This window comes from Notechis scutatus, chromosome 6, assembly GCF_049901735.1.
Source record: "Notechis scutatus isolate UNSWTSFEM ecotype Mainland chromosome 6, rNotScu1.2, whole genome shotgun sequence".
Taxonomy (NCBI): domain Eukaryota; kingdom Metazoa; phylum Chordata; class Lepidosauria; order Squamata; family Elapidae; genus Notechis; species Notechis scutatus.
In genome coordinates, this window is record NC_142014.1 from 40,471,883 (window position 1) to 40,497,837 (window position 25,955).

The 25,955-nt window shown below is 35.3% G+C and overlaps 1 long non-coding RNA gene across 1 annotated transcript in view; it reads right to left on the reverse strand.

The window, feature by feature from the left end:
• LOC148130183 (uncharacterized) overlaps positions 1-25,955 on the reverse strand; it is a 58,023-nt gene that overhangs the window by 24,024 nt on the left and 8,044 nt on the right. Inside the window, exons 2-3 of the long non-coding RNA XR_015750215.1 lie at positions 19,844-19,907; positions 13,843-13,947 (exon numbers count right to left, since the gene is read on the reverse strand). This is a non-coding gene — a long non-coding RNA (uncharacterized LOC148130183). The remainder of the gene's footprint in view (positions 1-13,842; positions 13,948-19,843; positions 19,908-25,955) is intronic.

The window sequence follows — 25,955 nt, forward strand, 5'->3', positions numbered from 1 at the left end:
GGTGGGCTTACCTCCAAATACAAAATAGATATAGATAGGATAAGAAAGTTTTTGGAATCTACAGTAAGCCACAACAATTAGATAAAATCTTACTAGGTTCAGACAAAAAATATAACCAAATTTTACAACTACCTATTAGAGATAGAATTAGAGGAGGAAGTAGTCAAAGGCAATATGATAACTTGGAGTAGAAATATAGGATGTAGCATCACTTTAATAGAATGGGAAAAGGTCTGGACCAGGAATAATAAAATCACAAAATCAGCAACATATAAAGAAAATGCCTATAAAATGTTTTACAGATGGCAACTCTCTCCTTTGAGATTAGCAAAGATGTCTCCTAACATGAATCCGAATTGCTGGAAATGTAAAAAGAAACATGGAACATTCTATCATATGTGGTGGTCCTGTACAGAAGCCCAAAGATACTGGCGGAGAATCAAAAAATGGTTGGAGGAAATTACGGCTGAGCAGACTGAATTAAAACCAGAATTCTTCCTATTAGGGATATTCAATAGACAACTTCCAAAAAAAGCCACATATATAATATTACACATACTTACTGCAGCTAGATTAGCTTTTGCACAATGTTGGAAACAAGCCTATATTCCAACAGAGGAAATGACTATTCAGAAAATAGTAAACTGTGCAGAAATGGATAAATTGACCCTTGCACTTAAGGATAAAGAATCATCAGAATATTACAAGAGTTGGGAAGGTTGGTACGATTGGATAGAACAAAGATAGATAATATAATAGTAAACATTATTAAACTGTAAAGGAGATTAAGCTACATCAGTAGTAACTATATACTCGCATTAAGATTTAATTGTAAATATGACACCAATAATGATAACAAATAAGGAACCACAAACTGTTAATAATGGAATTGCCCTTGATTCATTTTTTTTGTTTTCTTTGTTTTTCTATGTTGTGTATGTGTTTGTTCATTTATTTTAATTGTATATTCAATAAAGTTTGCTTAAAAAAACAAAATCAAGGATTCTGGCCTATGGAATTTCATCTTATTAAATAACATACATCTACTTAAAGATTTACATAAACATACAGCTCATAAATTTACATAAAGCAATGCTATGGGTGATTTAGAGCTCTGGAATGAGCTGCTTCCCATACGCTGATTACAACCAGCTTTATTGTTCTTTATCACTTGCTCTTGAACATTTTTGAATCTGATAATTGGGGTGAAAAGCTCAACTGAATTCAGACAAGATAGAAATGTTGTCAGTCTATAGACAATCTTCTGAGTGGGATAGTAACTTCTGAATGCAATGTTATGTTTTAAATGCACCTAGTACTTATTTTTAGATAGTTTGGAAATGAAATTAAACACATTGGTCCTTAATTTTCCATTAGCAGTTTATTCAAGTTTTTACCTTAAAACAACTGCCAAAACCTTTCTAGAAAAACTCTCAAAGTTTTCTTTGTCCGAGTTTGTTTGTTTTTTAGTTTACTTATTTTATGGCATTTCTAAGCTCCATGCTGTTGTGCATTGAGAAAGTGCCTAAAAGTTTTTAGTGACCAGGATCCAGATGCTTGAATATACATCAGTAATGAATGAAATTATATAACACCTTTATAAAAATAACAGCCTGGCTGGCCAATTGTTTCCAGACTCACTTCAATGTTTTTAACAATATAAAACAGAGTAAGTCGATGAATGCAGGCTCCTCCCAGTGTAATTTCTAAATTCTGGTAGAATCTTCCTCTTTTTTCCACAAACTATATTAGCAAATATGGAAATATCAAAACACAGTGACATAGTAGAGCAAGTCCATATCAGATGTGCAAGAGTCCTCTCCAACATTTTACAGTTCCATTGAGAGCTAACTAGGGGTGGGATTCAATTTTTTTAACAACTGGTTCTGTGGGCATGGCTTAAGTGGTGGGCGTGGCTTGGTGGTCATGTGACTGGGTGGACATGGCTTGGTGGTCATGTTATTGGCTGGGTGTGGCCAACTCAATATCACTCACATCGAGGCACCATCTCCTCGCCTGGCCTCTCATGACTGTGGGGATGCTGCAACAATCGTAAGTGTGAAAAATGGTTATAAGTCACTTTTTTCAGTGCCATTGTAACTTTGAATGGTCACTCCACATAAGCAAAGTACCAGCAAAGGAGGGGAAAAACACTCCAGAGAAGTTCCAGAGACAGGAAGTCTAGTCCTGCCAAGAATGTAATAAGGGTTAATGGAGAGGCAGTTTCTGTAAGCAACACCAGAATGTTTCCTTCCTGCCTTCCTTACAGGATTAGGCCAATAATTTCTTCTAACAACCGGTTCTGCGAACTTCTTAGAATGTTAACAACCGGTTCTAGTGAATAGGTGAGAACTGGTAGAATCCCACCCCTGGAGCTAACTCTTTTAATTATTTTTCTTGGGTGTCAACCATATATTGAAAAATACTGACTCAATCACAAGATCATAAAGAATATGTATAATATCATCTTCTAAGTCCTTTAGGTATTAGTTTGCTGGTTGGGATTTTTCAATTCTTTAATCCAAAGATCCTGCAAATGAATATAGTTTTTTTATTTTTAATTGCCTATAAACAATTTGTAGGCTAGCATAATTCAAAACTCATTTTAGCATTAATAAATCAGATGTTCTAAATGTGTATGCATGGTATGTTGCAATGGTATCTCCTTGTTGTTTTTCTTGTGTATTATATCAATAAAAAATGTGGTGTTTCTAATTTTACTCTATCTATATAGGTGTAAAGAATATTCAGCTCCCAACAACTCTGAAAGTTTTATGAATTATAAAAAAATAGCTACAACAATAAAATAATGGATGTTAGTTAAGGCATCTGAACCAAATTGTGAAATTAAAAGCAGTAACTACACTATCATCTGTGTTTTAAAATAATTCAAATTCCCCTGGCGGTAACTCAAGTGGTTTAAAAAATTATTGCTAATTAACTGATTTGCCCAGGAAAAGGGAAAGAAAATTCCTGTGAGGTTCAAAATGGGATTATTCCAAATTATAAGTTTAGGATGTGATTAACAGTCTACATTATGTATATGCTTCATCATTTCTCAAAGATAACATATAATAATTATTTCTGCAATAAAGGATAGTATTTATTTTGTAAGATTTTATTTTATGAGAGAAACTATAGAATTTAAAAGAGGAGCAGAGTTCCTAAAATGTTGCTTGTGTGTCTAAATAAAAACATTCTAATTGTTCCTACAACACTGAACATCTGAAAGCCATTGAGAATTTAAATTAAAATAGATGTCTAATGATGAAAATAAAAATTAGAAAAGTTAAAACTGCCACCCTCATATTATATCCATAATTTAGATAAATTTATTCTTATAGATTTTTTTCTTAATAAATTATTAATTTGCTTAAAATACTGTGAAACTATTAACATAGGAATTCATCTACATCAACATATATCAATATCACAATAATATTCATTCTTATGTCTTTTATATTTTCCTATACACTCAAGCAGTCTTTTTTTAACCATTAATATATATCAATATTAATCTGAAATAAACGATTTAAAATATTTACAACTATCAATGATTCTTGGGATTTTTCCTTGGGATATGTTTTACAAAACATTTAAAACAATTCAAACACATAGTAAAATAAATAGACAGGATATGTTTTGGTGAATAATTTTCATAATTATCAAACACTACAAATGTTTATTCCTTTGTTTATTGGATTCTTAATTCCAAAAATCATGTAGTATCTGTGTTTAATTGTTTTTAAGTCCATAATACACTTGAATTGTCTGATAAGACAGGCAATTGTTGCAATATAAAAAATAAATACAAAGATTAAAACTTCCTTGAGGATTGGACAAAGCATCCCTATAAATGAATAAATTATTCCATTTACAGCAATTTTGTAGAAAGAACTAGAAAGCCACATTTCAATTTCATTTTATTAATTTATTAGTTTAAATACCAATCTGTTTGACCAAGTTTTGCTCTGTAAAGGCTACCCATCAAACCACTTTTCTTGTTATTAAAACAAAAATTTAAAGATTCTTTTCAATTTATTGTTTAAATAATTTGAAATATTTTTTATTGTTGGGTTTCACATCTAATGTTTACATTCAACCTTATTTGAGGTTTTTCAGGGATAATATAGGACTTTTGGCTTTAGCTATGTACAAGTTTAAGGAAACAGAAGAGCCATTCTGAATAATATGCACTTATCTAACATTCCAGTGATATTAACTAAGTTTCCTTTTATATGCTTGTCAAGCCATAAAGAATAAATGATCTATATAGGCATTTGCAATTTGCCTAATTGGCCTCTTGGAGTTCATAATGAAGATGTTGGTTGACCAGATATATGTGTTTTGATTGCTTCTCTCCATATCGTGGCAGCATTTTAATGCCATATCCATCTATAGGGTGTACAAAAGGACTGTGACCATCCTGTTGTAAAGTTAGAAAATCATAGCATCACATATACAAACATGCTATGATTTAGAACATTTAGAACATTAAGTGGCCTCCTGTCTCCAAGAGATTGTGGGAAAATTTCTTCTGCTAAAAAACGTCAATAAAACACCCAGGCAATTTATTTGTCTATAATTTAGCTGATGCCAGTTTCTGGATGAAATTCCACAGAAGGCTCCAATTGAGGAGTAAGAAAATATATTCTCCACTCTCTGCTATCCGAGTATTCCTCCCCCTCACCCCACCATTCTGAAAGGTTGGTCCCTAGATGATTGAGATCACTTGCTTTTTTTTCTGTCTTCCAGGAACAAAAGGAATTCTTCCATTCATGGGAAACCAATCCTAGGTCCATTCATATTACAATCAGTCTCAACATTTGCTTAACAACCACAAATTCACCTAACAACCACCAAAAAAAATGACAAAAGATCAAGTCTGCAATGACCTGTTTAATGACCGGCACAACTTACAATGGTAACTGCAGGTTCAATTATAGTCATAAGTTGTGAACAACCTGCATGAACAGAACAGCAAGGATAATTTTATTTTATTTTTTCTGCACAAGAAGGACAATGTGTCCTGAGAAAAATTATTTACTTTCCTTCCTCTTCTACTGACTTTTAATAGGAATTATTGACTTGCCGCCACTGTATTCACTGTGGATTTTCTGATGGAGGGGAAAAAAGTGAGGTTGCCTCTTGTCAGTGTGATCTGACAGGAGCAGTGTAATGGAACAATGAACAACAAGTTACAGAACTCCAAGGGAACTAGCAGAAATCTGTTCAGCTTCCACCACTGGTCAGAGGTTCAGGGTAAAAGAATCAATTTACCTCACACAACTGGCATTGCTGGACTTTTATATATTTCCTGCAAGTTTTCAGCTGATTGTAGTGGATGGAAAGCAATGATGTGTCACTAATCCTATTACTACTTTAAGGGGGAGGAGAGTCCTAGATAGAATTACTATTACTACTACTTCTACAACTACTATTGGAGTTCTTAAAGGAAAAACAATTTTTATATCCATCCCCCTCAAAATAACTATTTGGAAGAAAGAGAGAGAAAGGTTATAGGATGGCCGTGGAAAGAAAATGTCCTCTTGAGACAGTAATTGATATATCTTTTTGACTACATGTAAGAAGTATACTCATAAGAGGAAAAGTAGAATTATGATTGCAATATTTCACATGAAGGCTTATGTCCTACACTGACAGTTAATGCTAAATGGATGCATCAATGGATGGTTTTGCTCTGGAATGTGTTTTGAGATTTTAAAAGTATTGCAATCCTGTCTAAGCTTCATATCATACAATAGGATTTTTATTTATTTTATTATTATTTTCAATTTCTATAGCCCCCCCCCCCCAAACTTAACCAAATGACTCTGGGTGGCTTACTATTCTAAAATTATAAAACATTTAAAAAACATTAAACAATAAAAACAGCTGCAAAATAAATAAGTACAAAAATGAGCTCTGATAATTGATCAACTTATTGTAAAACCAAGGAACAGGGCTGTAAATACATTTGAAGCCCCAAGCCTGGGTACACAGCCACTTTTTCATCTAAATATATCAGGAAGCTATGCCATTGATTTTCAAGCGGAAACATGAATTTTGAATAGTGAACTCTGGGACTCATAGAAACAAAGGGTGACAAAGGTAACAAATGGATCCTGTGGAATGCAGGATGACTAACAATAATTAGCATTAGAACTGGATAAAAATCCAGCAGAATTCACACATTTGTATTTTAATTGTTTATTTCGTAATGTCAATTCACACAAATGAAACTTTAGAAACTTCACAGAGTGTGAATCTAATCTATGTTTTACATATGATCTATAAAATATTTTGTACTTCTTATATAAGAAATATAAATTTCTATCTCTTTATACATCAAAAGATATATACATACATACATACATACATACATACATACATACATACATACATACATACATACATATGATTTACATTTCTTTATAATACATATTCTGGGGGAAAAAGCTATGATATTTTAACATTTATCTCAGGCAACATAAGCCAGATGGCTTTATATGCTGTTAAGTGAAGCTTAGCCTCTCTTCTGTTCAAAATTGACCCAACTGTGAACTTGTTGAAATATGTTCTTCTGCTCTGAGCAAAGGTTCTGCCTTCCAGCTTTCCTAACCTTTAAAGAAAGGAATAAGAAAAGCTCCCAGCATTTTAGATTTCTTTCAAAAGATCAGGATTATATTTGAATGTGATCATTAAAAGAGAAAAAAGAATAGTAGCGTGAGAAAGAGCACTATAACCAAAGAATCTGCAGAAAATTCTTCACAGTAAAAGCCATGCACAGGCGGACACGGGCCTGGGTGCTCGCTGTTGTGCCACTGGGTGGGTAAGGCTGTAAGGGTTAAGCCAACAATAATGCACGGATGGCCTTGAATCTAATAAGAAAACGAGGTGTAATAATTCCTTAGGTTATCTGAAGAGAAACCTCTGATTGGGAAGGAAAACTACCTCACACAGCTCTAGTTACAAATAGTGTGGCCACACGGTCTTTAAAACAAAGGCAAAACAATGGCCGTTACTTTTGGAGCGTTCGCGCTTCCCATCAACAAACTCCCACCGCGTGGAGAAAATGCCTCCTATGGCTTCTCTTGTGGCTAAAAAACAGCCAGGAAAGGGGTGGAAAGAATTAAGCTTTCATGCTTTCCATACCAAGATGATGTTCTGAGGGGAAAAAAAAATCAAACGATATGACTCGGATGAGGGCGAAAACGCCCACGCCGCTATTGTCTATGTAGAAAAAGGCAATGTGGAATCACAATGGCAGGGGGTAGAACAAGCAGTTGAGGGGGGGCTCGGAGCAATGCTGAAGGTGCCCACCACTTCGGGCACGAAACGGCACTGCTCGAAAATGCAAACGATCTCCGACAGCCAGATGGAGAGAGCTAACATCGAGAGATCGTAATGTGATTTGGAGGCTAAAAGCCTGAAAAAAAGAAAAACTGGACTATTTCCAAACCTGCTGAATAATTCTTCTGTTTTGGCCAAGGATGAACAAAAAGCACTGCCTATCCTCAATGAAGCTGAGCCAAAACTGGGGAACGCTGGGGAGGAGTTCTGTGGAGGAGGAGGAGCATTCCACAAATTAAGCCCAGCCTAGACATGCAGAGACTGAAGCACCTCCCACTACTGGATGCTCTGAACAGCTCATGGGAGAACTGTGTGATGTGTGATCACCTTTTAGAAATTCTTCTTTGCAGTCACTTAGCAAGACTTTTAGAGCTGGTCTTTGAAAAATCTGAGATCGACTAAGCCTATTTCAAAGAGATGCTGCAGCAAAGTTCTTCTCCCAATCCAATAACTTTGCTTCCCAATGGGCTGTTGCTCAAAAAAGACCATTTTACAAAAGGATAAAGCAGCCTTTCTATCTATTAGCCCATACAGTGGCCAAACAAATGCCTAGCCAAGGTTTTCTTAATCTTGGCCAGTTAAGATGTGTAGACTTCAACTCCTACTATTCCCCAGCCAGTGGAAAACCTCCAACAGAACTGCACAATAGAAAGCTCTAATTACGCAACATAGCCATTTGCATTGAAAAGTATTGTGTTCTGACACTAAAACAACATATAATTATCATGTTCAAAAACTATAGATCACTTATTCACCTGCCATTTAAGACTTTCCAAGTTCATCATCTTGGAAGCTAGGCATTCCATGGTTTAACACTGTCCTGTGAGACAAAGCACTTCTTTTTTTTTAACAAGTTTTATTCAATTTTTCACATTGCAGATACTAAAAGGCTCTTTTCAGTGGACAACATATTTCCAGGTCATCACTTTTACATGCAAATATGACAATAGTTATATATTCATTTTTTACATTCAACTTCCGATCTTATCCAATTTTTACTTAATTCTATTATTACCTTTTCCATTCGAACTTTTACAGAAAAGAAGAACAAACAAATTAATCCTGATCTCTAAGAGACAAAGCACTTCTGAATGTTATTTTCTGCCAATCGGTTTCATTAAATAATCTGAAATTTTATGAAAGAAAAGCAACGTCCTATCTATATTTTATGATTATAAAATCATTGAATATACTTTCATTTTTCTCCAGGTTATATCAAACATTATAACCTTTTATCAGAAAAGCATCTTGAATGCCATTTTATGCACCATTTACAGTTCTTGTAATTTTTGGAAATTGAATGGCAAATAGTATACTTAGCATTAAAGGTTGGATTCTATTATGGGTTTGTATGAATTATAGCAATGGAAATCTTACGTACAATTTTTCCTATAATGATCTAGAGAATGGAATTTCTTTTTTCATAAAGTTGATTGCTATGATCATTTGGATGGATGAATTTTTGGCTACTGCATTGCTTACTCTGACAAAAAAATGAATAATTTTAAAAGATATGTAAGAGACTCTTGCTATTTACATCCCTCCATTTTGAGATGTATTTATTCTTATTCTCTGCATCTGATTTCTAACCAATTATTAGTACCTCTCTTACTCTCTAAAATGATATCTATATTTTCTTATGAGGCTTTTTAAACTCTCACTAAGCCAGATTCAGTAGTTCCCACCACATATTTCTAAGTTAATTATGAGTCATTTTGAATTGAGAAAATGAAGAATGCCTGACTCAGCACAACAAAACTCTCTGTCTCATTTCCTCTTGCTCTTCAAAGGTATTATTATTTCAACTGGTAGGTCCTCTTGAAGGGTTGTGAATTTGCTTCTCCTTTTCCTGGTTCCCTATTATTGGAAGCAGTCTTTCATTGGACTGTTCAGCTTCACATGCCATGATGAAATGCTTCACTTCTTGATTTAATACTACCAAGATATTCATATCTATTTTTAAACACACTTCCTGTGATGACCCATTTGTCTTTATATGGCTTAGAAAGCTAAAGCAATTACATCATCACAATCTACATCAGTGTCTCAATCTTGGCAAGTAAAGTAATACAGCAATATTACCTCCCTCTAATTCCAGATTATTATCCATAAACCCATTAAAAAGTATTCCTTTTACTCCCACCTAAAGAATAATTAGCAGCTATGTAAGGGCAAAGAAGCTTAGGTTGCTGCAACTTTTCCGAAAAGAACAATATCCCAAACTTTTTCTGCTCAACAGCAGCTATGACAAGGGTTTTTCAGTTCTTCCTTTGAATAGCAATAGCACTTTATATAGAGCAATATACTGTCCTCTCTAAGCTGTTTACAGAGTCAGCATATTGCCCCCAACAATTTTGGGTCCTTATTTTACCCACCTCAGAAGGATGGAAGGCTGAGCCAAACTTGAGCCTGGTGAGATTTGAACTGCCAAATCTCTGCAACGGAATTGCAGTCAGTCAGCAGAAGTAGCCTACAGTACTGCACTCTAACCACTGTGCCACCATGGCTCAGTGTTGCTGAATCTAAATGCAAATCTGAACCTTTCCAAAGCTTAAATCCTGAGTGGCTGGGAAATTAAATGAACCTACGGAAGAGATCATGAGGAAGCTTCATCCTCACGCTTTCTGCCTGGACAGCATAGAATGGCAGCAATTGTGATAAACTGGGCGTTACCAGATTCTGAGTTATGGTCAGAGCCTTGCTAGCAATACATACATGAGAATAATACAGAACACAGTAGTCAAGATGAAGAATGCAATGCATATGTTACATCAATGTTGTAACAGGAACTTCAGCAGCCATTTATTCATTACTAAGCAAATTTATATCCATTCCAACTCTATGATTTATTTCACAGTAAGTCCTTTTTATATCATTTTAGAAGCCACTATGAACTGATGATACAAAAGATGTAACGTAATGTTAACAGATTATTGCATGACTCCATATTATCATAATCTTTTATGCCACAATAAGATTGGAATCATTTATAAATGGTAAAATATAAACAGCAAAATTGTAGCTTTCCTTTTATTCAGGCAATTGACTTAGACAACAAAACGTTGCTTTTATGAAAAGAAATACAGGAGTACTCCTTGGACCACCAGAGCAAAGAATGGAAGCAATTTATTTTAAACATAAATGCTGCTTACACACTAAATCCCATTTTTCAAATACCTTACTTCTAGCAAGGGCGGGTGAACCTAGTGCCCTTATTATTATTCTTTATGGGGGAGAAGCATAGGCCATTTCTTGCCATCCATCCCCTGAGGTAGTCAAGGAAGAAAGCTATTATTTACAAAGCTAAGGCTGTGAAGGAAATGCTATATGTAAAGACTGAGTGCCTGTGTACAGTAGAGTGTCAAGAGAGAAGGTTATGATAATTTCTGTATTATTATTTGGTATGAGTTTCAGAAGACCGGAGCCACGGCTATTTTTAACTAGAATCAGCAAATCACCTTTGCTCTTGTTTACTGTAATCGTGCAAGGAGGCATAATAGAGTATTTCAAGCAAGGAAGTTAAAAAGGGAGTGGAGGGGAGAGAAAGAGAGATGTCAGAAACATGAAAAAGGTAATGCTGCTTTATGCCTTTAGAAGCACAGCTCTGGAGGAATTCTGTATCAAAGTGGAATATAATATTGCCTTTCCAAAGAAGTACTAACCCAAGGGAAAAGTGTTGTTTCGTGCACAGTTTAGGATAAGCACATCATCAGTCTGTGTGCATGTGTCTGCATGAGCAAGAATGTTTGCTTGTTAGCCAGGAGTTTAGCTGCTGGCTTTCTAATTCGTCCCCCAGATGGCAGTGCTGCATTCCAAGATCATCCTTCTCTGCAGGTCTCAAAATGAACGCCTGATAGCTTCTGGCAAGCATATATGCTGTGTTTTTTTCATTTCAGAAAAAATATGGAACAATTCTCATGTTACAAGTCTTGTGTAATCAGAAATAAGAGCTCATACCAAGGTAGCATGGCACTTACCTCCATTTGTGAGTATGTACCCGATCACATTAATAATAGACATGCTTTCTTTTTAGTGTGAAGTTTTATTTTGCTTAGAGTATTCAAATTTCCTATTTGTAAAACCCAATTTATCCTACTCCACTACTCTATCCAGGAGTGGTGATATAGGGTATTCTGTTGCGAGCAGAGGTGTATAGTACTCTTCTCGTGAAATATTTCTGGACTCGCTCAATTGTATTAATGTCTGATATACAGTGTGGATTGCAGACAGATGAGCTGTATTCAGGTATTAGTCTAACAAAGGTTTTGTATGCTCTAATTAGCAATTCAATATTTTTGGAGGAGAAGCTTCGTAAGATTAGATTTACAACTCTTAATGACTTTTTGGCAATACTGTTACAGTGACCTCTGGTGCTTAGGTCATTTGATATGAGTACTCCAAGGTCCTTGACAGAGTGAGGGTCATCAATGAGGTCATATCTGCCTATCCTGTATTTGGTGTACTGAATTTTTTTACCAATGTGTAGGACAGAGCATTTGTTGGTCAAGATTTGAAGTTGCCAATTGTTTGACCATTCAGATACATAATCACGGTCACTTTGAAGGACAGTAGTATTGTCAATGGTGTTGAATAGTTTTACATCATCTGTGAAGAGGATGCAGTTGCTTATAAGGTGATCACAAGGGTCATTTATATAGAGTATTAAGAGTGTGGGTCCTAGAACGCTGCCTTGGGGACATTGCTGTTTACTGGAGCAGGGTTTGATATAGCGCTCCCTATTTTTACTATTTGTTGCCTGTTTGACAGGAATGCAGTAATCTACTTATGAGGGGATCTGGAAGTGCCATAAGAGTTCTGAATGATATCTCATATATAATGCTTAGGGGTTCTGCTATGGCAGAGGAGAGCTTTTTAAATAAGTATGCATATAATCCATCAGGAACAATAGATAGGGATGGTTTTAGGTTACATAGTATATTTTCTACATTATCTTCTATAACGTCAATATGTAGTAGATCATTACAGTTAGTTGTGGTACAACTAGGAAATGTGGGGCATGAGCCATTGCTGTTTACAAAGACTGAACTGAAGAATGTGTTGAAGAGGTTGGCCTTAACGGCTTCATCGCTGCAGTCTTTCCCATTTGGTCCTTTTAGGGGTTGGGGTGGGATGGTTCTTGAGTCTTATTTTATTTATTTATTTATTTGTTTGCTTGTTTGCTTGTTTTTTTTATGTAGAGATTCATCCAATGTCCAATATTTGCCTCAATAGTGTGAAAAGAAGGTGATCTCTATCCCATGATGTAAGAACAAAAAGAAATTTCCTGCCCAATGATGGGATCCATACAAGAATGCTAAAAACACTCCCCCAGCCCAACCAGAGATTAACCTAGTGGCCAATCAGGATTACGGAAGTGACCACATGACATGAACTACATTTCCCATGAAGCATTAACTACATTTCCCATGAAATGTATGAAAAGCATTCCCTTAAGGGGGCAGCTCTCCTTCCTAAACTAAATATCCACTCCAGCCAGCACACTCTCTGCCTGGAATTATAATTCCACTACCGGCTAACTATTAACTAAAATAAACTAATAGTTACACAGCATCAAACAATGCAACAATGAAGTAGATATGAAGCATGCAAAGCTTGAAGTTCAACTTTCGAGTTCAGTCTTTCTCAGCAGCAAAAGTCTTAGCAAAAGACTTGGTGCACAAGTCCCATGGGCCATGAGTTCAGATGCACATCCTTGTCCTTCAACAAGACAAGGTCCCCTTCTTCGAGGTTCAGTTCTTTAGTTTTCCATTTACAGCAGTCTTGTAGGGTAGATAGGTATATTCTTGCTTCCATTGCTTCCAGAAGATGTTGGAAAACCGTTGGACTTGTTTCCATTGTTGTTTGTACAAGCCCTTAGAATCGAAGTTCTGTGTATCCTTAGAATCTGTATTCTATGTATACTGTTCATTGTCTTCTACATCATCTGCTCAATTAATGAAAATCAGTTACTTGCATTTGGTGAAAATTACCAATTGAATCTAGCAGCAATGAAAAAAAGCGTATGGATCAACTGTTAAAACAAACAATCTTACATCTCTCCTTTTAAGATTACAGAGGATATGGAAATTCATTTTTGTTTCTCTACTTTTCCAGGATAGAAAAGCATCCAGCAGACTTGGGCTGCTTTTCAAGAAGCTAGTTAGTGCTTGAATGGGAGATTCTCACTGGGAAATTTAAAAAGAAATCTTAAAATAAATAATGGCAAATCAGCAAATCACTTCTACAGTATTAGCAAGAAACACCCCTAATTTAATTTTAAAAAGCAAAAGAGGAATTGAATTTCACAGTATGGACAGGGAATGAAGAGAGACTGCTATCTGGATATAATTAATTGTCTTCTTAACCAAATTTGTTATCATCCCTCTAGGCATATTAATAAAGACAAAGAAAATCTTGGGTGTAAATAATATACAAAAGAAGTATTTAAATCTGAATGGTTGAATTGCCTTCTTCTTTTACAAATCTCACCTGGAGGAGGAGGAGGTGGAAGAGGAAAAAGGAGGAGGAATTTGGTCATCTACAAGACACAGCTGGTCCCTCCTGGTATCTGATTCCCAGCTGTCAGCAGCTTACCTGAAATGATTATATAGGAAGCCAAGCTTATCAACTCCAGCTTCCTATTTCTGGCAATTATAGCAACACAGATATCTAATCTTCTTTGCTTACAGAATACAGCAGGAAGAAAAAGAAACCACCATTAGTATTTAATGCTACCCATTCAATTCCATAGCAAATAAAAAGGACAAAGTAATATTATTTTCATGGGTTCTTTGATGTTTCTGTAGCAAATTGTTGCAACCTGTAAAGTGAGTTAAATATTATCTAAAATAATACCAAAATAAAATATATATTTTTCCTTTAGAAATCATGCCTGTATTCCATTGAGTTGAGAATAGCCTAATAACTATATATTTCAATCTGCATATGGTCCCTCTTAGCCAGCAAACCCATTATCTCACACATGGCTATGTTCAACTTGAATTGTATACATTGTGCCTATTCTCTCTTTTGCATATTTTGAATAACTGTTTACTACAGACTGAAAATTGGAACTTGTGAGTATCATAACAGTCTTCTACTGTTAAGATACTCAGAAGATATGGTTCCTAGAAGATTCTCTTGAAGAATCCATTTTAAAAAGGATCATTGGTAGAATTTAATTAAAACACAGTTCTGTTATTTGTGTGTTGAAGGATTTTCATCCCATATATGGGTCTATTGATTAATTTCAATTCTGTTTTGTTTGGCCACTGAATGTTATGATATCTTAGATTTATAAAATGTATGAGTTGGAAAACTCTTATTGGTCATCCAACTGAACCCTCAGTTCAACACATGAATCCACAAAATCATTTCAGACAAATGGCCAACAGCCCTTGTTTGAAACCCCCCAGTGAAGAGTAGACCAATATTATTCTAAGATGAGACTATCTTTTAGACAGATACAGAAGACCACCAGGGCAGGTGAACTGATCAAGACAGAAAAGAAGACTGGTTTGAGAAAACCAGTGGCCTATATATTCCACAGATCTGCTCATAGAGTGATCATCCAGCTATCTATTGGAAGCCCACAAACAACATGCACATCCTTTATATATATATTAAAAATTCCTAACTTGCCTCTAAAACTTCTATTTATTTAGGTTAATTTTAGAAAGCCACCCAATTTCTAATGAAGCTTACAAGCTAAACATGTGCTATTGCTATAAAACAGATAAAAGAAGTCAATAGATAGGAAACAGCTATATCTTAATAAATGGCACAATTACACTCAGGGGATACAATACATTCCCTAACCTAAGTCTGTGGAAGAGAAAGAACATTTCCTAGTCCCATATACAGTAATACTTTAAAAAGTATACATTGAGATCCCATGATCTAAGGGATAGTTCCTTGGATTTGTGGCAACAATCTGCATCTTGAACTGCATTTGAAAGCTTACTATTAATGTATAGCAGAGGTGTTACATGTGTCTACTGAGCCACTCCTAATTGCTTTTATCAGGGTTCTTCCCCCTTCTATGGCTTCCTGTCTGCTGAATCCACCACTGACTGGCCCCACCCCTTACCCTGCCCTCTCACTCACTCCTCACCTGGCCTGAAAAGGGAAGGATGGGGGATAGAGATTCGCTCCATATTTCAAAGTGCTGGATCTCATGGGTGTTTCTTCTGGCCCTTGTTGATCTCTTGCTGGATCTCATGGGTGTTTCTTCTCTTGCTGGATCTCATGGGTGTTTCTTCTGGCCCTTGTTGGTGCTGCATGACTGGAGACACGCAACTTCCTCTCTGCCCCAAAACACCTGCTGGCCCGGCTGAGAGAGATGAGAGAAAGGGGGAGAGAGAGAAAGAGAGGGGGAGGGAGAGAGGGAAAGAGAGAGAGAGAGAGAGAAAGAAAGAGATGAGAGAGAGAGAGAGGCAAAGAGATGAGAGAGAGAGATGAGATAGGGAGAGATGAGAAAAAGATACTGAGAGAAAGAGAGAGATGAGAGATCCCGGTGTTTTGTTTTCTGTGGAAAACGGGTCCAAATGGCTCTTTGAGTGTTTAAGGTTTCAGAAACAGGAAGCCAAGCTAAGTGCCATACCATCACTGGGAGTCCAGGCGCTTCAGCGAGCAGCGTGCTGGATTCATATTAGTGGTCCACAGGATTTAAAATTATGAATTTAGTGGTCCAAAAGGTTGGAAACTCTTGATCTAGAAGTGATGAATTATCAGGTATATAACCCAACTGAATCATTGCACTATTCATTTTACAGTGAAAAATAAGTAGGTAAAACTAAAATAAATACTTGTTTGTTTTATAGGCATCATGTATAAATATACTGTAAGTAGGCAGCTGAACGTAAAGTTGACTTTAACTCACAAAAAATGTAAAATTTTATAGAGAAGCTTAAAGCAAATTATTCATTTCATTCATTAATACTCTAGGAATGCCTATTTTGTCCTTTAATTCTATAGCCATAACTTCTTGTACTTTCAAAAATTATATGTACTTTTCCCTGAGCCTAATCAATGAGATATAATTTTTTCTTGCAGGAATAGGCTCATACATGTTTATGCTTTATATTTTTCTTCACTCCTTGATTTTTATATTGTTGCTGTGGCTGTAGTTATTGTTGTTGTTAATATTTTAGGTACATTGACAGTGAGAAAGAGAATTTCCTTTCTTTTCCCAGTCCAAGAAATCCTTTCACTGCACAATATTTTCTATACATTTAATTTAACTCTATCACAAATTCACACTCAGAAGGCTATTCAATTATCTTCACTGCTTTTAGTCCTCAGAATGTATTTATTTCACGTATAGCTAAGTGAATACTTACCTTTCTGAATATATAAATATTCAAGGTGGCTTATAATGTTTATAGCGATCTCTCATACAGCAAAGGAAAACTTAGAAAGATTGACATTTTTCACTTGAAAAAAGGTGAAAATTATCTCCCTTTCTCTTACTGCTTTGCATTTTATTGTACTAATCTATTCATGAAAAACTTCACAACTCGCTATGCAATAACTCTGCCAAAATGGAACAATCACAAAGATGTTAGATTTTTGCATTAGAATGATAAGAATTCCACCATTTTTCAACATTTTAACAATGTCATCTGCTTTGGGGGAAATTATCAGAATTCTGATAAGCTGTAGCATTGTTTCTTTTAATCAAGTAATTGATTAATGTTCTGAACAAAATTTTTAGAAGCCTTTTATTATCAATGTTTCATATGTACAAGGCATATCCTATTTGCAATGCTTTTAATATCCCCCACTAATAATGTAGCAGCTTCTTGATAAAAGGCCTACAAAATTCATTCAGCCTCCCCTAATTAATGTGGACATCCATCAAATAAAAATTAATAAGCATCTTTTCACCATCCATGATACTATTATTATTCCTTTAATTGAATAAAAAGACATTTTGTGTTCAAATTAGTGTTATATATGTAGAGATATATTTCATATCTATCAAAAATTGTACATACATATCTAGTTATATTATGTAGTGATCATGGTTGAAAAGGAAAAAAGGATTCAGAATATGCATGGATGTCCATCTCACCTTGGGGTGGGGGGGGGGGGGAGGGATTTTCATTACCTACCACAAAATCTCAAGAAAATAGAATGTGATTTACAGAAGTGCTGAATAAGCGTGACATGAAAATATATGCATTTTCTCGAACACTAACTAGTCTCATTAATTAATTATCCAAGAGACTTTTACTTTCACAAACCAGAGGCACTGAATGGTACTAAAGTGTATCATTCTGAATCAATAATAATGCAGTACAGAATATTCCTATTAGAAAATATTGACAAGTTGGTCAATAATGCTCATTGGCTGCTTATAGCTATTCCCAGATAGAAAGAATAATTTTCTTTGCATGGAGGCTAATACATCCAAGCCCAGACATCTCTTTGTAATTATAAAAAGCAATGAGGCATGCTGTGAAACAGTGCAAATTTTGCACCAGGAGAAAAGCAGAATCATAGAATCATAAAATCTCAGAATCATATAATTAGAAAGAGCCATTTAGGTCATCTAGTCCAACGGCCCACTCAGAGCATGAATACAAATTAAATTCCAAATGGATAGCTCTCTATATGCATATTGTTCAAGCCACCACCTTTCTGGATAATTAAGTAATTTCAAGGCCTTTTCTATTCTAATAGATCAAAAATATCCCAATTTTTAGCCCAATTTTAGATGTAGAGAAAATATTCACCTAAAAGAATAGATATGGAACAATGAACAAGAGGTGGTGGATGGAAATCTGAAACGGCAAAAGTGTCAACAACATAATTCATAAAAAGGATTAAATTGAACAAGCATACATTCTTGCTTGGCCCCTTTGTAGTGTTTTATCTTCAGATTGCATAAACTGTTTGCTTTGTTTCTACTGTTGTAGAAAAATAATAATCAGTTTTTCATTTACAAAGGGTTGTCTGTCAGTCTTACTGTTATGGAAGTGCAAAATATGGACACTTATTCATGAGATATAGTAGTTACACGTCATTTTGATTTAATATCTTTAAGTCTGTTAATATGATTTAGGGAATTGCCCTTTGGGAAGGGTAATTAAAGATAACAATGTGAAGAAAAACTAAGTATTTATTGAACATGAGGCATAGAAAAAAACATTTTATGATGGACTGCCACTTTAAATTTATGGTGTGTATTGATTAGAATTTTCTTGCTTTCTACTTTTGAACCAATTTTTAATGATGCACAGAAATGACTTATCAATAATATTTAGTGTCATCAGGGTTCAGTGATATGTTTAGCAATTAACAGTTCCTTTTCCTCCTTATTTAAGGTATGGGCAACATTTGTTGCTCTTCATCATCTGGCATTTCACCAGCTTTCCTGTAGTTCTTAAAGACAATATGAAACAGTTTAGCCAATCGATCAGTTATTTCTTTCAGTATTCTAGAATGCAATTCATTTCACACTATAGATTTCAACTCATTCAAATAAAGAACAATTCCCTGCTCACGTTGCTATCAAGTTTTAATCTTATCCCTTAATCCTGTTCCTTATAATTTGATAGTGGAACTTTTGGGTTTTGTTGAGAAGAATGAATTCAAAATAAGGGTCTCCTTTCTTTGTTAACTTTTAGAATTTAGCTTTTTTCATTAACAGATAGAATTCTTTTGTGTGGATTTTATTTTGAACATATTTTAAAAAACATTTTTATTGTTCTTCTCTATTCTGAGCTTTTCCTTTCCTGACCACACCTCTATAATTCTGGGCTTTCTCCCTGTAACTCTTTTGTTGTTGTTAGTTAGACCTCTTTTTATTTCCTCTATGTTTATATACAGGGTGTATCAAAATTCAGGCCTGTAGACAAAATCAGGCCCCATAAGCAATTCAAATAGATTTTCTTCTAAAAACTTCTTTATTTGACCCCATAGCATTTTAAAATCTTTATGTAGGTAACAATATATCTGAAAAATATTAATTAATAAAATATATTGTGATTGGCATTTGAGACTTGACTTTTGGTACACTATGTAGGAAAGGAGAAAGGAGTTTATCATTTGATAATCCATCAAATTTTTGATGATGCAAGATTAATATATCAATAAAAATAGTAATTCAAGAAGAAGCTGAAGAAACAGTGTGCCACTACATATTACTGCAAGATCTCACAAACTGACTATAAACAATGGCATTACAAATAGCAACAATGATACATTGGAATATCTGCAAGAAATACCATGGTTGGCATGGTGGGATCACAGACACAGACAAAGTAATAGAAAATTAAGAAGCTAAAGTACTCTGGGATTTTAGAACTCAAACAGACAAGCACTTGCCACATAATACTGCTGATTTAACAATTGTTGATAAGAAAGACAAAAAATTCTAGATATTAGACATGGCATTAGAGTAGTCTCAGATTATTGCACTTGCATGGATGCTAGAAGCTGCCTGATAAACTGAGTACCGCATTAATTTCTGCCTGTATGTTACCTATGAGAGTTCTGAAGCTTTGTGCTCAGGCTTGATTGGAGATCACTGAGATCTGTGTCAGGCTCTGCATATGTGAGAAGAAAAAATACAAATGATGAAGGGTTGTCAGATATAATAGAATCATTGTTGAACAATAGTTCCTATGATTACAGTGTTTCTGAGAGTTGCTAAGGCAGACTGAAATGTGTGTGTGTGTGTGTGTGTGTGTGTGTGTGTGTGCCTTTAAGTAAATGGACAAGTTTCTGCAGTTTTCTTCACACAATTTCAGAAGTGGATTGCATTTAACTCCTTCCCAGAGTGTCTGAACCAAGGCAGGACTAGAACTCCCAGTCTCCCAGTTTCTATTCTTGTCAAAAAGCCTTAGCTACTACACCAAACTGGCTCTCTATAGTCTAAAAGATAATCAATTCTATTTTATCCAGAATTTCAGCAACATCTTCACACTCATCTGAGATCTATCATACTACTATATTTTAAAGCAGTTTTGCTATTCCCACTGACTGAGGGGTTTCTTTGAGGTAATTGAAAATAGCAGGCTAGAATGAAAAGCAACCAAATCCCATGCTCTGAATCATCAAGACACTAGATAGGTGTCTGAGACTGTAATGCAAAGTAGATGACTCCAAATAGGTTACATGGTGTTGTGGCCATGATTTGTCTCTAGCTGGCAGAATGAAACATTTCTCTTAATTATTAGTCATGTCTGTGGATCATGTTTCTGTCGTGCTAGACATTCTCAGAATTTTTCAATACAGTCAGTTCCTTTTATAGCTACTCCAATCCAATATTGAAATCTGAATAAAATGTATCAATTTTTCCATAATAGGCATTATTCTGGATATCTTTATAATTTGGCTATCTGAATGCAATTCTTTTCTTTAAAAATAATTATCTTGTGCACAGCATTCTAAAGCTATGCTGGATATGAGATATATTTTCAACTTCTTCCTAAATGAGAGGAACCATTTAAACGGTTGCAGCAAAGAAAAAAAATGCTGTTGCAAATGATAATATTGGATGTAACTGGAAAAACAGATATGAGAAAGCTTGATAAACTATATTGATGGATCCATGCTGTAAAAATAATGAAACATGCCTTGTGAGATTATAATATAACCACCACCTTGTATGTGCAGAAAAAGGACAGAATTTCTTTCACAATATGTTTCATCAATTAGCCTCTATACTCTTCCATAGGATCCAAGGGACTCCACCATTATAAATATCTTTTACACATGAACTGAAATAAATAGTTTTTGTATTTTGTCTGTTTGGTACACCTTCGTAAACATATCTGCACAATTTTTATCCCATCATTAATAGTTGTTATTGTTAACCAAAAAACCTAAGCTTATATTACATAAAAAGGACATGCCAATGTAATGGAAAAATATACAGGCTTAAAAGACATTTATTTATTTATTTATTTATTTATTTATTTATTTATTTATTTATTTGTTTATTTATTTATTTATTTATTTATTTATTTATTTATTTATTTGATTTGCCAATTGTTTACAAGATAATAAGTATAAGTGTATACATAGTTGTGAATACATGAGATGGGTACATATAAGAAAAATAAAAGAATAGAGAAACAATAGGACAGGGACGGTAGGCACGTTGGTGCGCTTATGCACGCCCCCTACAGACCTCTTAGGAAAGGGGTGAGGTCAATGGTAGACAGTCTAAGGTTAAAGTTTTTGGGGTTTGGGGAAGAGACTACAGAGTTGGGTAGAGTATTCCAGACATTGACTACTCTATTGCTGAAGTCGTATTTCCTGCAATCAAGTTTGGTGCGGTTTACTTTGAGTTTGTATCTATTGTGTGCTCTTGTGTTGTTATGGTTGAAGCTGAAGTATTCATTGACAGGTAGGACATTGCAATGTATGATTTTATATACCATGCTTAAGTCAGACCGAAGACGGCGTAATTCAAGGTTTTCTAGTTCTAGAATTTCAAGTCTGGTGGCATAAGGTATTCTACAACGAGTAGAAGAGTGGAGAACTCTTCTTGTGAAATATTTCTGGACTTTCTCAATTGTGCTAATATCAGATACGTAATGAGGGTTCCAGACTGATGAACTGTATTCGAGTATTGGTCTAGCAAATGTTTTGTATGCTCTGGTTAGTAGTGTGATATTGCCAGAGAAAAAGCTACGTGGGATTAGGTTAACAACTCTTAATGCCTTTTTGGCTATGTAGTTGCAGTGGGCTCTAGCACTCAGATCATTAGAGGTGAGTATTCCAAGGTCCTTTACAGAGCTTGGGTCATCAACAAGGTCTTGACTATTCAGCTTGTATTTTATTTTCTGATTTTTTTGCCAATATGTAAGACAGAGCATTTATTTGTTGAGATTTGAAGTTGCCATTTGTTTGACCATTCGGATACATAGTCAAGATCTTTTTGTAGGGTAGCAGTATTGTCTGTAGTATTGAACAGCTTTACATCATCAGCGAAGAGAACGCAATTGCTCTTAATATGATCACAGAGGTCGTTTATGTAGAGTATGAAGAGAGTTGGTCCTAGAACACTGCCCTGAGGGACACCACTATTGACAGGTACTGGATTTGATAGGACTCTCCCGATTTTGACCATTTGTTGTCTGTTTGATAGGAATGCTTCTATCCAGTTATTCAGTTGTCCAGATATACCATAGGATTTTATTTTTAGGAGTAGTTTGTCGTGTATACTCTCAATTATACTCTCAATCTTCTAACATATTATAAGACAGTTTGTTTCATCTGACAAATAGATTTCATTATTTTTTTAATTCACTATATATATGTTTTACTGACAGTATGAATAGGGCTATAGTTTTGTTCTCTGAAACCCTCTATCTGAGAAAAACACAAACAAACCTATTGATGCTTTTTAATGCAGGACATACTTTGGAAAAAGTTACATATAAGAGTGAGATATTACAAATAAATAATGGTTTGTGTCATATTTTTTTTGTTGTGCAAGTGGGTTACATAATTTATCCCATCCTCATGTTTACCATGTATTGCTAACAGGAACTGTAAACCAAAATCATCTGCATACAGACGGGAGATTGTACAACTTGCCTCGTGATGCGACTGGAACAATCTGGAACTGAATACACTCAAAAACATAGAAATGGTGGTAGACTTTAGGAGAACCCCTCCTATACTACCACCTCTTACAATACTAGACAACATAGTGTCAACAGTAGAGACCTTCAAATTTCTGGGTTCTATCATATCTCAAGACCTAAAATGGATATCTAACATCAAAAACATTATCAAAAAAGCACAACAAAGAATGTTCTTTCTGCACCAACTCAGAAAGCTCAAACTGCCCAAGGAGCTGCTGATACAGTACTACAGAGGAATTATTGAGTCTGTCATCTGCACCTCTATAACTGTCTGGTATGGTTCTGCAACCCAACAGTACAGACACAGACCTCAGAGAGTAATTACGACTGCAAAAAAAACAATTATTACCAACCTGCCTTCAATCCAGGACCTGTATACTGCATGAGTCAAAAAGAGGGCTGTGAAAATATTTACAGACCCCTCACATCCTGGACATAAACTGTTTCAACTCCTACCCTCAAAATGATACTACAGAGCACTGCACACCAGAACAATAGACACAAGGACAGTTTTTCCCCGAACACCATCATTCTGCTAAACAAATAATTCCCTCAACACAGTCCAACTATTTACAAAGTCTGTATTACTATTACTATTAATCTTCTCATCACTCCTTATCACCCATCCCCTCCCACTTGTGACTGTATAACTGCAACTTGTCGCTTGTATCCTTACAATTTATATTGACTGTTTCCTTGTATGATTTGATTGCTTGTTGTACCCTATGACTATTATGATTATTATGATTCTTGACTCTTGCTGAATATATTTTTTTCTTTTATGTAAATTGAAAGCATATGCACCAGGACAAATTCCTTGTGTGTCCAATCACACTTGGCCAACAAAGAATTCAATCTATCTATTCAATTCTAACACAAAGATGAATTGACATGTCACATTAAGCCACCTTATAGTTTGATGTAGGTATACATTGGTTCAGCCAAATGTGACTTATTCACCATGACTGAGCAAACCATTCTTATAATCTGACACATGAACCCTTCCAACGTCCTGGGCTAATGCCGGCTAGATTTTCAAAGCATCACGAAGAAAATCTCAAATACCTTAACCAGCAAGATTAGTATGTGTTTCTTGATTACCAGATATTCTATGCTAAAATTTATTTCAAAACAGTATTTATGATTTCCCAGTTCAGCTATGATTCCTAGAAATAATTTTAAAACTAAAATGAAGCAATGGAACATATTTTAAGCATATGTCTTTAGCACAGAACATTACTAAGATTTGCTTTATTCTTGGAGAACAATCAGTATTTTAGAAATACTCTTTGCAAGGTATTTATTAGACCTGAGCCTTATTCTTGTCAGATACCAACCATTAAAAGTAACTAGCTATTTTAGCAGGGTGCCTGCCTATTAAGAAGTATCTAGATTTTAGAAAGTTCTGGACAAGAAGCTCTGTTTATGGATATGTTTCCCAGATCCTCATGCAGAGGTAGAGAATCTATACACTCTCCAGGTATAACTAAACTATAATTCCCAGCCAGCAATATCAATTGTGAGGGATACTGGAATTACAGTTAGCAACCTTAAGAAACAATGGAAGTAATAAAGGAAGAACATTGCTATCTGTGTTAGTATTTAGGATACTTTTGCATATTTATTTTATTTTTCCCACTATGCCACTTCTTTCCTTTCCTTTCCTTTTTTTGGGGGGAGGGGTCTTCTTTTTCATTATAAGGTGGTCCTGTTTGGTATAGGCAGGGGGATTTTCTTGCTGCTGCTTACCTGCTCTTCTTTCTGATTTCACTGTCATTCATAAACAATGCTGGTATTGGTTGCTTTGCCTGCCACCTGCAATATTCTAGATGAGGATTGGTAATGTGAAACTTATTGATAAACCATAAAGCTCCTGTTTTAACTAGAAACTCTTCTCAGATCATAGAACTGACTTTTTCAGAACCTCCCAAGTAGAAAATTTCCAGATTTTATACAATCTGCTTTAAAGAATTCTACTTCCAGAGTCTAAGGATCAGACACCCACCTGACTACTGGAACATCCAATTAAAAACACCCCTCTTAGACAGCTGAGAACAACTTTACTATTTTCATTAGAAGAGCAACAATCAGAAAGACAGTGTCACACAGGGATAAGAATAATCTTTAACAACAATTAGCTATTGAATTCAGTGGGATTAATCTCTTTGTGTCTTGCAGAGAGGCTTCTTCAGAGCTATCAGTTTGTACTCAACAGATGCAGTACATTTTAAAATACAGTCAATATTTATACCAACCTTTTGTGCTTCCTTGTACAATGCCCACAGAAGTAGCTCTCAAAATGTAATTTAGCAGTTTTTCTCATTCTCTTCTTGCTGCTTGATCTCTCCTCCTGGATTGGGCTTATGTTATCTGAGTCCTATATGTTTCACTGTTTCAGGTCTCAATTTTCCCCTTTCAGTTGCCTCAGTGAGACTGCTAGCCTCTCTCCCCAATGGCTGAGTTTCCCATCAATGTTTCTGACTCCAATGTGTCCCTCAAGCTGCCCTTCTCCTTGTTAGCTGCAGAAAGGGGCGTCCCAGTTGGACAAAGGGCTGCAGTGAGAAAATCCTCATGTTTACTTTTCATTTACTCATAAGTAGGTTTGCCCTCTCCCTGAATTGAATGTTTTGGCTCTTGTTTCATTTGAGTCCTCAGGTTTTTTCCCTTTTCCTTCTCCAAACCATAGGCTAAATTTCCTGCAGACTCTCTTTTCTCCTCCTTTGTGCATGTGTCTGTTGAATCACATATTTTTACATATCCACGGTTTGGTTCCATTTCAGCTTCCCTACTCTTCCCTTCTCTTGCCAGAATTTCCCAAAGTTAGATCTCCTTATTTCCTAGCTGTCTATGTACAGTCACTTTATTCCTTTCCTTAATCTTTACTTTTTGTTACTTTAGCACCTCTGATGATTTGCCTTCTTCCAGTTAAAGGGAAAGGTTTCCCTGTCCAGTCATGTCCAACTCTAGGGGATGGTGTTCATCTTCTGATTTTTA